This window comes from Myotis davidii, unplaced genomic scaffold, assembly GCF_000327345.1.
Source record: "Myotis davidii unplaced genomic scaffold, ASM32734v1 scaffold821, whole genome shotgun sequence".
NCBI classification, from domain to species: domain Eukaryota; kingdom Metazoa; phylum Chordata; class Mammalia; order Chiroptera; family Vespertilionidae; genus Myotis; species Myotis davidii.
The window spans coordinates 3,889,885-3,904,674 of NW_006295269.1; positions in this window are offsets into that span (position 1 = coordinate 3,889,885).

Sequence of the window (14,790 nt, forward strand, 5' to 3'; positions counted from 1 at the left end):
CTGGGTGCTTGCATCCGCTGTTGGCGCCAGCCCTGCTCATACCCGTTGCTGGCACCAAAGTCATTGCTCGCGCCTGCTGCCGGTACCCGGTGCTGGTCCCGATTGCTCGGCACTGTCAGTGGGTGCATGCGGTGGCTGCTGGCCCCAATTGCCCTTGAGGGCTACTCCACCTGCCTATGCTCCCGAGGGGAGATCAGGGCAGCAACCGCCACTCACACCTGCTGACGATGCCAGCCCCACTCACAGCCGCTGCTGCCACTGGCCCCAGTCACTCCGTGCTGCCAGCAGATTTGAGCGAGGCCAGCACCGCCAGCGTGTGGGAGTGGCGATGCTAAGGAGCAGTGAGCAGGCCAGTGGTAAGGAGCGAGGGGTCCCGGACTGTGAGAGGGACGTCCGCCTTCTGGCTTAGGCCCGCTCCCTGTGGCGGACGTTCCAGAGAGGTCCCGGACTGCGAGAGGGACGTCCGCCTTCTGACTTAGGCCCACTCCCTGTGGCGGACATCCCCGAGAGGTCCCGGACTGCGAGAGGGATGTCCGCCTTCTGGCTTAGGCCCACTCCCTGTGGCGGACATCCCCGAGAGGTCCCGAACTGCGAGAGGGACGTCCGCCGTCTGGCTTAGGCCCACTCCCTGTGGCAGACATCCCCAAGAGGTCCCGGACTACGAGAGGGATGTCCGCCGTCTGGCTTAGGCCCGCTCCCTGTGGCGGACATCCCCGCGAGGTCCCGACTGTGAGAGGGATGTCCGCCTTCTGGCTTAGGCCCATTCCCTGTGGCGGACATCCCCGAGAGGTCTTGGACTGTGAGAGGGCACAGGCGGGCTGAGGCCACCCCCCCCCCTCCAGTGCACCAATTTCGTGCACTGGGCTCTTGTTGAAAATAAAACCAAGTCCTGTTTGCCTGCAGAGCAAGTGGTTGGAGCAGAGCGCTGCACTGACAGGAGAGGCGAGGCTGGCAGGGCCTGGCACAGCTCAGGTGTAGGTGACTGTATCCACTATGATGCGAATCATGGCCACAGTCAAAGGTGCTGATGCCGGCTTTCTTTATGCTGCTCATGCTCTGTGTGCTGAATCACAGACAAAGGCAGTGAGGTATACTGACTTGGTATTCTTTATGTGAGGCTGGATTTTTTAAACTCTTGGAATATATTCATATAGTACTGATGGAATTAAATAAGGATTAAGTAAAATAAGGTTGGACAAAATTACAAAATATCCATTGTATTGAGATTTGTCAGACTATATTGTAGTTTCTTCTCTTATATATTGTTTGTATACATTTTTTCTTTTTTTCCCTTTATGCTGACTGCTTTACCACCCTAATATTTCAAAGTCTTAGTTACCCTGGCGGACACCTGTGCCTTAAATATGTGTGAAATGGTTATCACAGAGCAATACTCAGTGTCACGTGCCCTCCTCTACAGTTTAAAGAAAGTCCTTGCACAGAGGATGGCATTGCAGTCTGGTGGGCAGCGGATGTGGACTCCATTTTCTGCACCTTTCATATTTTACTAGAGGCCTGGTGCACGAAATTCGTGCATGGTTAGAGTCCCTAAGCCTGGCCGGTGATCAGGGCCAATCTGTGGGGTGACCAGTGGGGTGATTGGGGGGGCCCCACTGGCACCCGCCTTGTCCGGCCTGGGGCCTGGGGGATGGGGGCAGCTCCTGCATTGAGCGTCTGCCCCCGGTGGTCAGTGCACGTCATAGGGACCAGTCCTTCCACAGGTCATTCTGCCATTTGGTTGATTTGCATATTAGGCTTTATTATATCAGATGTTTCTAACAACATGCTGCTTGGTTTTGAAAGTCTTTGAGTAGTCATCCAGGGGAGTTAGTATCCAACTTAGAATAAAACTGTGCGCCCAGAACAGTCTTGCCTATCAGGTAGGAAGAGCTGCCAGGCCAGAGAGCCTCCTTTGGAGGTTTCTTGGTTTGTGAATTAGCTCCAGGAAGCTTCTTACAATCTGTTTGGATTGCCCTCCCCCGGCCCCCGATTCCCTACCCCTGGCCCCTGGTTTTATATTTATCACTGTGAGTGATGAGGGTTTTTAAACAATACATATTTTTATTGATTTTTAGAGAAAGAGGAAAGGAGGAGAGAGAGAGAAACATCAACCGGCTGCCTCCTGCAGCACCCTCTACTGGAGATTGAACCCGAAACCCTGGCATGCACCCTGATTGTGAATCAAACCAGCAACCTCTTGGTGCATAGGATGGCTCAAGCTACTGAACTGCACCAGCGGGTAGATGAGGTTTTTTAAATGACGAGAAATAAAACCTCTAGGTTTTTTTTAATATATAGTTTTTTAAATCTATTTCAGAGAGGAAGGGAGAGGGAGAAAGAGAGAGAGAAACATTAGTGATGAGAGGGAATCATTGATCGGCTTCCTCCTGCACACCCCGTACTGGGGACTGAGCCCACAATCTGGGCATGTGCCTTGACCAGGAATCGAACCTCGACCGCCTGGTTCATAGGTGGGTGCTCAACCACCAAGCCACGCTTGCCAGGCAAAACCTGTAGTTTTTGAAGTATAGGGTATTAGACTATGAATACTGTGTTATTCTCATTAAATTTCAAGTTTTATTCCAGAAAAATAAAGTTCTGTGAGATCTGGGCATTAATTATGGTAAAGAGAACTTATTCCTCACTAAAATTAATGCCACTTGACATTGAATTAATTCTTCTACTCTTAACCTCATTTTGCCATGATTTATAAATTGTGAACTTTGGCCCTTTATCTTACTGAAAATTCAACTGTAAAAAATTTATTAATGAGGAAGTGAAATAACTTTTATTTTTGACGTTATTTTAATATAAGTTTTGATATTGCATATAACATACTGAAATTTGTAATTACTTTTTTAAAGGAAGTTTTAAGATTTCAAAATAGACATTTTAACCTTTGGAAAAATATAAAACTCCCGTTTATGGGAGGCTGGATGCTCCCGGCCCCATGGGGGAGTGGGGGACAGCTCCCCGGCATAGGCCCCCTTAGTCTCCTCTGAGGCCCACGCTGAGCCACACCAGACCCTTGGAGGCTCCGGGTTCTCCCACCAATTCTGGGCACACTGACCAGTGAGGAAAAGGAGCGAGAAGACCGAAAAAGCCTCTAGGTAGAGTCCTTGCCCTGCTTTTCTGCCCCATGTTCTTTCTCCCTCGTCCCTCATGGATTGTTCTCAGGCACAGTGGCTCCAGGCCCCTCTAGAGACCTCCTGCCCTCCATGGACAGTTGAGCAGCTCTGCCCTCTGTGGGAGCCCTGTCCCCTGGGCAGCACACACTGTATTCCTCCCCTGCCGCGCCGTTCTCGTTCACCTGGCTTCCCTGCCGTTCCACTCTCAAGTAAAAGATACATTGGCACACACTTAAAAAAATGTATTTATTATAAGCCTATCTAACACATTTTGAAAACATAAATTTTCATTATTTTGTCTAAATATTTATTAGGCAACTGGATAATTTCAGCAGACACAAGCCCTTATTCTTAAGTGGCACAATTTTTTTACATCTTGTGTATAAAAATAGCCTTTTAAATTATTTATGTAGATGTGAATTATATATTATTATGTGTTGATTATAATATTGAATTTATACTATTTATTCATTTTGTGATGTGTAATCATCTTAATAAAAAGCAGAGGTGTTTTTCCAAGTGTTAAGATTTAAAAATGTTATTTTATGACTAAGTCAGAGAGAAAAAGCACAGACAGAGAGAGAGAAAAAGATATGAAATAACCACTGGCCTCCCCCAACCCATATGTGCTCACCGCACTCTCTTCAGTTGGTTGATGATGGTGGTACTCCTGTCTTCTCATTCAATTGGTTGATGATGGTGGTCCTCCTGCCTTCTCCTCCCATTCAGCTGGTTGATAATGGTGGTCTTCCTGTCTCCCTGTTCAGTTGGTTGATGATGGTGGGACTCCTGTCTCCCATTCAGCTGGTTGATGATGGTGGTACTCCTGTCTCCCATTCAGCTGGTTGATGATGGTGGGACTCCTGTCTCCCATTCAGCTGGTTGATGATGGTGGTACTCCTGTCTCCCATTCAGCTGGTTGATGATGGTGGGACTCCTGTCTTCTCCTCCCGTTCCTGCCAGCACGTGAAAAGAAAGAGCGAGTCAACTAAGAGGCTCTGATACAGCTTTTCAGGCTGTCAGATTTTTGCCCTGGGCATTTTAAAACATTTCTGTCAGGTCTCCACTGGTTGAATATCACCACATTTTAACTTGTCTCTGCTTATAATAATCAGAAGTCATTTACTTAGCATTTAGTAGCTATGGAAAGTTACTATTTAAATCCAGATTTCTTCTAATATGTCATTTCTATGTCTTCACTTACTCAGTCTAATTCTCACTTAGTCTAATTTTTTTCTAGCTCATAATTCCTCTAAAACTTATTAATCAAACTATGCTCTGAACCCTAATTCTTTTGTAATGAAGACTATACCTTTTTTTCTTAAAAGCCCTTTTATTTATGACTTTGCCATAACTGGACATTTCAGAGAAACACAACTTATTTTGTTTATATTTTGCTCAGCGTGAGGTCTTTTATGAGTCTTATTTAATTTTCTCCTTTATGAATTTGTACTTCTTTTCTCAATAGCTTATTTTTATCACAAACTGAACTTGACTTTTCACTGCCCTAGTTGAACTTAATTCTTATGCTGTGCAGCTGGGCCAGGCCAACCTGTAGAGTTGTTTACACTAAGGTGGCTGATCCACTTGGAGATTTCTTTCTTCTTTTTTTTTAAATTCCTGTTTTGGTATTGATATAGCAAAAGTTTATTTGGACAATTTGCTCTTAACTTTTAGTGAGAAGGGTTAAGCTGTGAATCAAGCTGACCTGTGGTGGTTTGTGTCCTCTCACCTGCGTGCTTGTCCCCGAACCCAGGTGGCCTGAGATATTTGTATTTATTGGACAGAGTGGAAGTAACTCTCAACTGAAATTCTCTAAAATCAAAGTTGGGGGAAACGTGATACGCAGTAGGTTTCTCTGAGAAGGTTTCCGAGTTCTCTGAGGTCATCTTTCGGAGCAGAGCAGTTTTCTCAGGCAGAGGGTGTTCTTGACATGTCCCCAAACTGTCGCAGCCCCTCGAGATTGCTCTGGGAACTTAAATGTGTTCATCTAAACTCATCTGTTGCTATTTAAAGAAGAGAATGTTTCAACACACTTGTGAATGGGAAGTACTTCTTAAAACTGTTAGGTTCTGAATCAGGAAAATTTCTGAAATCTACTCTTTTCTTTTTCTATTAAAAATTGTACAGATTATTCACTGGCTACATGAATTGTTTTTCTGCTCTGCTGTATACAAAACTTACATGGTCTCCCTTACATCCAATCTCCTGGTTATGACGAACCAGGGTTTCTGCAAACTCATGCAGGTGAGACTTGCCTGTGATTTCCTGAGGGGCCCTATGCTGAGGACGTCTGTTCTCTGCTCGCCGCTGTGTCAGTTGGTGAACAATCTTGTTTATAGTTATAGCCTGGCCACAGCCTTGCTAGTTATGCAGAGAGCCCGGGCGGGAGGCTCCCATGTCCATGGAGGAGAATTCCAAGTCCAGTCCCTTTGTGGGTGTTCCTGTTTTCACGTGAGGAAGGGCCCGATGGGAAAAGTCCGGTTTCTCTATTCTAGTTGAACACGGGCCCAGAGAACAGCTGCTCAGAACCCACTACTCAGTAGACTTTGTCATCCATTTCCTTCAAATCTGTTTGGATGAAATTAAGTGTTTTTATCCTTAAGTTCAGTGTTAATTTCAATTATTTTCCAAGCTCAGACACTTCAGACTTGGATGGTTGCCATGCATCTCCTGGCTGTTTTTCTTTCTTTTTATAAACAGCTTTATAGAAAAACATTTTACATATATTTTACTTATTTCAAGGGTATAATTTGATGACTTCTAGTAACTTTGTTGAGTTGTGGAACCATCATCATGGTAAGTGGCCTTTGTGTCTGACTTCTTTGCTTAGCGTAATGCTTTTGAGGTTCATTTCTGGCAGCATGTGGAGTCCCCTTGCGTTGCTGAGTAGTGTACCATTTTCTCTCTCCTTCCACAAGTTACTAGACATTTAGATGATTTCCAGCTTAGGCTGTTACGAATAATGCTAACATGAATATTCATGTGCCAATTTTTGTGTGACATACGTTTTCATTTTTCATTGGTAGTATTGGAATTGCGGAGTCATATGGTAACTCTGTGTTTAACTTTTTAAGAAACTACTGAACTGTTTTTCAGATTTGCACACTGTTTAGCATTCCTATCAGCAGTGCAGGAGGATTCCTAATTCTTTACATCCACACCCACATTTCTTACGTTCTGTCTGTCAGCACAGCACGAGCACCACACAGCTCAGCTGCTCTGAGTTCATGCATTCCTGTAAGTTCTTCCCATCTAGGCGAGCGCAGGTTCCTTTTCAAACCCTCCCCACTCTACTAATGGCTGTGTCTGAGCCCCTGTGCCTCAGGACTGGACTTTCTTGGATGCTGGGTCTTAGACGGAGAAGCCACGGGAAGTTGTGGGTGTATAAAAATGAGTCTTTATTGCAGAAGCCAGTGGCCATATAGCCGACAGACAACACAGTCTTTCACAGCAATCCTATACAGGCAGGCAGCCGGACACCGGCTGGTAAATACATATCTTTCCTACAAAGCAGCATTAATCTCTGTGCCCACAGCTGTTACCTGAGCAGCCGCACGCTGCCTCTAAACCTAAAGCTTTACATAGCAATAGCACCTGCGCTCTCCCTTAGAGCTGCAGCCTCGTGGCCCCTCTGGCTCAGCAGCTTCTCCTGTCTCCCCTGCCCAGCACACTCCAGCTGGTTAATGTGGTAGCTGTATCTGAGCTCTCTGTGATCTCTTAGCCTTACATGGTAGCAGTACCAGCTCTCAGCTCCATCTCTCCAGCTTCACACTCCTTCAGTCTAGTAGGTCAGTAACCTATACAACACTTAGACAAAGAAGGCTTCCTGCCAATACAGTGGGGCCTTGACTTACGAGTGTCCCAACTAACGAGTTTTTTGAGATCCTAGCTGTCTCTCGGCAGATTTTTTGCATTGAGTTGACAGTTATTTGAGTTAACGAGCTCCTTAACGAGCTCCTTAACGAGCTCAGTCTTGGAATGAATTAAACTCCTAAGTCAAGGCCCCACTGTAGTTACATCAATCATTTTGGCTACAGGGCACACATGCGCAGTATACGGTGGGGTTGCACCTCCTTATGGCATCTCAGCCTGATTAAGATTCCCATGTTCAGGGTGGCCTTGGACGTCTGGTGTATTAACAACAAGGCCTCTGTGCTTCACTAGCCTTGACTATCAGGCATCCAGGTGTCTCTGGCGTGGCTCCCACACTGCCTCCTAGAGCTATTTTACTACTTAGCCTTCATCTGAATTCTTTGGTAAATTGTCTTTTTTCTTTTGGTTAGATTTTTTTTTCCATTATTGAGTTGTGTCATTAACATATTCTGTGTTCCGGAGACAAATCCTTTGTTGGCTCTGTTTTTCAAATATTTTCTCCTGGGCTGTTGCTGGTCATTTTATTTTTCTAATGGTGCCTTTTGAAGTGCAAAGGTTTAGAATTTTAATGAGGTCCAACTTACCAACTTTTTTCTTTTTTGGACTGTGTTTCAGATGTCATATCTAAAAAATTTTTGCCTTATCCCGGTCTCAAAGATTTTCTCCTGTATGTTCTTCAAAAGATTTTGTTATTTTTAGCTCTTACATTTACGTGTATGATCTATTTTGACTCCATTTTTATATATGGTGTGTGATGAGGATTTAAGTTCACTTTTTTGCCATTGTCCTGGCATCATTTTTTGAACACTCAATACCTTCTTTAATGAATTGGCTTGACGCCTTTACCAAGAATCAATCAACTATAAATGTAAGTGTTTATATTTGGACTCTCAATTCTGTTTCACTCATCTATATATTTATCCTTATACCATGTGGGAGGCAGAACCCCTTCTCGCTAAGATGTCCGTGTCCTAATTCCCAGAACCGTGACTGTGTTGCTGTATGTGGCAGAAGGAACTTACAGTTCACTGTATGAATGTGAATGGATCACTGGTGGGCTCAGGCTAATCATGCACGTACTGAAAAGTGGAGAACCTTCCCATGCTAGGTCCCAGAGATGAGGTAAAAGAAAGAGGGAGCACGTGAGAGTGACAGAGACTCTGCCTTCTGTGACTGGCTTTGAAAGTGGAGGAAAGCAGCCACTAGCCAAGGAAAGTGTATAGTTTCTAAAACCTAGAAATGACTCTCAGCTGTGAGTCAGCAAGTAAACAGGGATTTCAGTGCCAGGACCTCAGGAAGTGAGTTCCCTTAATAGCCTACATGACAAAGGGATATAGCCGCCTCCCTTAGAGCCTCCAAAAAGGCATGCAGCCCTGCTGACACCTTGATTTTGCCCATGAGACTGGTTAAGTAGGGTTTTTCCATCAAGTGTGATAGCTGCTGTGTCTTTGGCTGTTTTACCTGAAGTGTGTAATGTGGTGTAAAAGGGAGAGCAGCTTACTCCCAGCAGGAGCCCAACCTGTTTGTACTGCTCAGGGTTGTGTCATTCATTAGAACTGGGAGAGTTCAGTCGTCCTCCCTTATCCCTGGGCTACCTTCCAAGCCCCTCAGGGCATGCTTGAAACTGCAGAGAGTGCTGAATCCTGTATGTGCTATGGTTTTATCCTGTACATTCATACCTATGGTAAAGTTACATTAATAAATTAGGCACAGTGAGAGATTAATGGCAACAATAAGTGGAACAATTAATAGTATACTGTAAGAAAAGTTATGTGACTGTGTCTCTCAAAATATCTTATTGTACTACTAGTGGCCCGGTGCACAGAATTCATGCACATTAAAAGGGAATTAATTAGAGGAAATATTTTAATATTGCTATTTGCCCTTTCTTTATAATAGAAGTGTCAGAGATGAAAGAAAATTAGTAAAATGTAAATGTCATTTTACTGGCAGAGTCTGGGGCATGCCATGGGACCCAGAGTCCAGTCCCCGCCCACTCATGTGTGCCTCAAAATCGCACGAGACCCAGACCCGGCTGGCCCCACCCCCGCCAAGCCCTGCAGGGCGGGGGTCGAAGCCTTGGGTCCCCCGGTGCAGCCTCAGGTCCCCTGGCCCAGGTGCTGGGGTAAGGGTGTGGCCTCAGGTCCCCCAGCCCCGGTGTGGGAGCATGAGGGTGTGACGACCATTTGTGCATTAGCTCTTTATTCTATAGGATACTCACTTTTTCACTAAAAGGAAGCACTTCACAGCTTCTCTGTGGCATGTGTGAAGTGCCTGCACCACTGCTCCTGCACTTTGGGGCCATTACTAAGTACCATAAGGGTGACTTGAACACAGACCCTACCATACCACTGCAGTCCATCAGATAACAGAGATGGCTATGAGGTGACTAATGGTTGGGGAGCGTATGTAGGCTGGATACACTGATTCATGTCCCAGATGGGTTGGCGTGAAATTTCATCACGTTACTCACATGGCACACAATTTAAAATTTGTGACTTGTTAGTCCTGGCCAGGTTTCTCAGATGGTTACAGCGCTGTCCTGATGAGCAAAGATTGTGGGTTTGATCCCCGGTCAGGGCACATACAATAATGAATGTATAGATGAGTGGAACAGATGTCTGTCTCTCTTCAGTCAATCAATTAAAAGTAAAACAACATATGAATTGCTTTTTTTCCCTGGAATTTTCCATTTAATATGCTTGGACCTTGGTTTACCATCAGTAACTGAAACTGCTAGATTTTATCCATTGATTTTTTTGCATCTATTGATATGATTATGTGACTTTTATCCTGCATTTTGTTTATGTATATCATGTTTGATATATCATGTTTATTGATATGCATATACTGTACCAACCATGTACCAACCTTGCCTTCCCAAAATAAATCCCACTTGATCATGGTGTATGATCCTTTATCTTTTTTTAAAAAAAATATATTAGAGGCCCAGTGCACGAATTTGTGCATGGGTGGTCCCTCGGCCTGGCCGGGGGAAGGTTGACTGGCCGCAGGAGGTTGGCTGTGGGAGCACACTGACCACCGGGGGTAGCTCCTGCATTGAGCAGCTGTCCCCTGGTGGTCAATGTGCATCATAGCAATCGGTCGTTCAGTCGTTTGGTCATAATGGTTGCTTAGGCTTATCTCTCTATATATATATAGATAAGCCTTAGTCTAAGTTTCAAGTTTCCTTTTTTTGTCCATGTAAATACCATATTTTCTCTATCATTGCTAATGTCAATACACACACCAAACACAAAGATTTGTTTCAACTTGTGCAATATTCATAACTCACAAATATTTACTCAGCTATCCCTCTAGAGCAGTGGTTCTCAACCTTGGCTGCACATGAGAATCACTTGGGAATCTTTTTAAAATCCTGATTTCTGGGCCTCATCCTTCAGAAATTGTGTTTCTTTGTTATGGATTGGGGCCTCAGGACCCCTAATGGGGATGGAGCCTGCAACCTGGGCATGTGCCCTTGACTGGAATCGAATCTGGGACCCTTCTGTCTGCAGGTCAAGGCTCTATCCACTAAGCCAAACCAGTGAGGCAGATCATGGTGCATGATTTTTTTAAATATATTGCTGGATTCAGTTTGCTAATATTTTGTTGAAGATTTTAGCATCTATGTTTATCAGGGATATTGGCCTATGATTTTCTTTCTTCATAGTATCTTTATCTGGTTTTGGAATAAGGATAATGCTGGCCTCATAAAAAGTGCTTAGAAGTGTTCCCTGCTCTTGAATTTTGTGTAGTAGTTTGAGGAAGATAGGTATTTCTTATTCTTTGAATGTTTGGTAAAATTCACCTGTGAAGCCATCTGGTTTAGGACTTTTGTTTGCTGCGAGTTTTTTGATTACTGCTTCAATTAGTTGTAATTGGTCTATTCAGGTTTTCTAATATCTCCTGATTAAGTCTTGGACAATTGTATGTTTCTAGGAATTTATGTATTTCACCCTGGTTGTCCAATTTGTGTCATATAATCATTCATAGTATTCTCTTACATTCCGTTGTATTTCTGTGGAGTCAGTTGTTACTTCGCCTCTTTCATTTCTGATTTTATTACTTGGGTCCTCTCTCTTTTTCTGTTAATGATTTTGGTGAAAGCTTTGACAATCTTTATCTTTTCAAAGAACCAGCTATTGGTTTCATTGATCTTTTGTATTGTTTTTTAGTCTCTGTGTCCTTTATTTCTCCTCTAATCTTTAATTCATTTCTTCTACTTTGAGCTTTTTTTTGTTGTTCTTTTTCCAGTTTTTATAGGTGTAGACTTAGATTGTTTACTTGAGATTTTTCTTGCTTCTTGAGATAGGCCTTAAATGCTATGAACTTCTCTTTGGATTGTTGGGTTCATTTTTATTTGATTCCTGTCACTTTTAATTTCTTTCTCTATTTCATTGTTAATTCATTCATTGTTTAATAACATGTCATTTAGCCTTCATGTGTATGAATTATTTTCAGGTTTTTTTAATTGTCATTGATATGTAGTTTCATACCATTGTGATGGGAGAAGATGCTTGTTGTGTTTTCAATCTTCTTGAATTTATTAAGACTTATTTTGTGTCCTAATATGTGGTCTGTTTTTGAGAATGTTCCATGTGCATTTGAGGAGAATGTACATAGTGCTGCTTATGGATGAAATGTTCTGTAAATATTAATTAAATCCATCCAATCCAGTGTGTCATTTAAGGTTGCTGTTTCCTTGATGATTTTTTTTTTTTTTTGGTCTGGAAGATCTATCTATTGTTGTAAGTGGGGTGTTAAATTATTTACTCTGTTTTGTTGTTGATCTCTCCCTTAATGTCTACCAAGATTTTCTTAAATATTTAGGTTCTCCTTTGTTGGGTGTATATATGTTTATAAGGGTTATATTCTTTTGTTGGAATGATCCCTTTACTATTATGTGGTGGGATCTCTTCTTTGTCTCTTTTATAGCCTATGTTTTCAAGTCTGTTTTGTCAGATATGAGTATTGCTACCCCTGCTTTTTTTCCCTTCCACTTGCATGGCATATTTTCCTCTATCCCTTCACTTTCATCCTGTGTGAGTCTTTTGTTCTAAGGTGGGTCTCTTATAGACAGCATATATATGGGTCATGCTTTCTCATACATTCAGTTTCCTGTGGAACATTTTGATTGGAACATTTAATACAATTACATATAAGGTTATTATTGATAAGTGCTTATTTATTGGCATTTTATTCTTTATATCTGTGTTCTCTCTCTCTATATATATATGTATCTTCTTCTTAAATCAGTCTCTTTACCATTTCTTGTAATATTTGTTTGGAGGTCATGAACTTCTTTAGTTTTTTCTTTTCTGGTCTGGGAAGCTCTTTATTTCTCCTTCAATTTTAAATGATGTCCTTGTTGGATTGAGTAGTCTAGGTTATAGGCCCTTGCTTTTCATAACTTTGGATATTTCATGTAAATCCCTCTGGCCTGAAATGTTTCTGTTGAGAAATCAGCTGACAGCCTTATGGGAGTTCCCTTGTAGGTTACCCCCTCTCTCCCTTGCTGCTTTTAAGATTCTCTCTTTGTCTTTAACCTTTGATATTTTAATTATGTCTCAGTGTGTGCCTTTTTGGGTTCATGTTGATTGGGACTCTCTGCACTTGTGTAACTTTTCCTTCACCAGATTAGGAAAGTTTTCAGTCATTATTTCTTCAAACAGGTTCTCTGACTCTTGCTCACTCTCTTCTCCTTCTGGCGTCCTTATGATGAGGATGTTGTTACATTTGATGTTGTCCCAGCGCTTCTTTAGACTTTCCTCATTTTCAAAAATTCTCTTCTTTTTTATGCTCTGTTTGGGTGCTTACTACTATCCCCTCTAAATAGCTGATTAAATCCTTGGCTTCATCTACCCTGCTGTTGATGCCTTCTAGTGTATTCCTCATTTCTGATTGATTCTTTTTTTATGGTTTTTATATCCTTTTTAAAATGTTTACTATCTCTTTTTTTAACTTGTCACTGAAATCATCCATTTTTTTCCTAAAGTTGTTGAGCACCTTTATAACCACTGTTTTAAACACTGTATCTAGTATTTTGGTTGCTTCCATCTCATATAATTTTTTTCCTGGGGATCTCCCTTGTTCTTTCACTTGGGACGTATTTCTTTGTCTCCTCATTTTGTCTCTATGTATTAGGTAGATCTGCTATGACTAACAGACTTGTTATGACAGCTTTAGGTGTCTTGTTGGGCTCAGTGACACCATCTTCCAGATTACTCGAACCTGGTGCTCCAGGATTGTTTCTTGTGGGCGTGTGCACCCTCCTGTTGTAGTTCAGTTTTGAATGCTATTAACCCTTTTCTTGGGTGGCATTAACCTCGCAGGCAGCCTGGTTACAAGGATAGACCTCCATCACCGTGTATGAGTCACTGTGAAGGGGCTGCCGACTGCCTGCCCCACTGCACCTGAGGCGGAGTTGTTCTCAGCAAGGTCCAGGGCCTGCAGAATTCCCCTGTGTGTGCTGCTTGTGTGGCTAGTCGGGTCAGGCTCTGGTGTGGTCTGAAGCTACCACTGCTTGTGTTGAAGAATACTCATTTTAATTTTGTTCAAGTTCAAGCAGAAATTGATTGTACTGCCGCTTATATGCTAAAGAAAATTTCAATTCTTTATGCATTCTTTTATTTGTTCCTCCATTTATTTGCTCTTATACTTTTCATTCATTTGGCCATCCGTCCATCTGTCCTTCTCTCCATCCAGAAGATGTGAGTTAACACATGCAGCATACCAGGTGTTGTGATAGATTTGGGGGCTTAGGAGGAAAAGTTGTATCTCTTGTTGGAGGAATTTACTTTTCCATGGAGGGAGGTGGAAGACCCGCACACAGATGGAGCAACTTAAAGGTCGCTGATTCTCAGATAATGACCTGCCCAGGTCTGTGAGCAGGATGATCTTCCATTTGGGGCACTTTGTACTTTTCTTAGACAGGGTCATCTAGGAGGGATTTGCTTACCCAGTTTAACAGGCAGCTGTGCCCGACAGGACCATTTTGGATCGTGTGGTTTATTTTCCTTTGCCTCTGTAGTAACTCTCATGTGTGATATAAACTTTGCTTCTTTATAGAAAATGGTCATGCAAAAAAGCCATCGTGTGTGATGATAATGGCAAGAAACAGAAAAAATGGTCATGGCAGAGAAAATACATTTTGCATAAAAAAGTGTTTAATTCATTGGCAGTACAGATTTATGAAATCAGAGTCATCTATCTGTTCTGGAACAATAAAACATTGACTTGTGAACATGCTTTTACCAGTATTCCTAATGATAATTTTTTAAAATGGTTTTCATTATAGTGGGAGAATTAAGTGATGTATGGACCATTCAACAGTACTTACTTTGGTCCAAATACTAGGCTAACTCATTTTAATAGATGATTTTATTTCTTCTATAAACAATCCTGTGGAGTCAGGTCTATTATTAATTTTACTTACAAATGAAGAAATTGAGCATCAGAGGTTTGGAAATTTGATTGATGTTAAGAGTGGTTTTGTGAAAAACAAAACAAAACAAAACAAAAAAGATGCTTTTACCGGTTTGGCTCAGTGGCTAGAGCAGGGATGGGCAAACTTTTTGACTCGAGGGCAACAGTGTGTTCTTAAACTGGACCGGGGGGCCGGAACAAAAGCATGGATGGAGTGTTTGTGTGAACTAATATAAATTCAAAGTAAACATCATTACATAAAAGGGTACTGTCTTTTTTTTTTTTTAGTTTTATTCATTTCAAATGGGCCAGATTCGGCCCGCGGGCCATCGTTTGCCCACGGCTGCTCTAACCACTA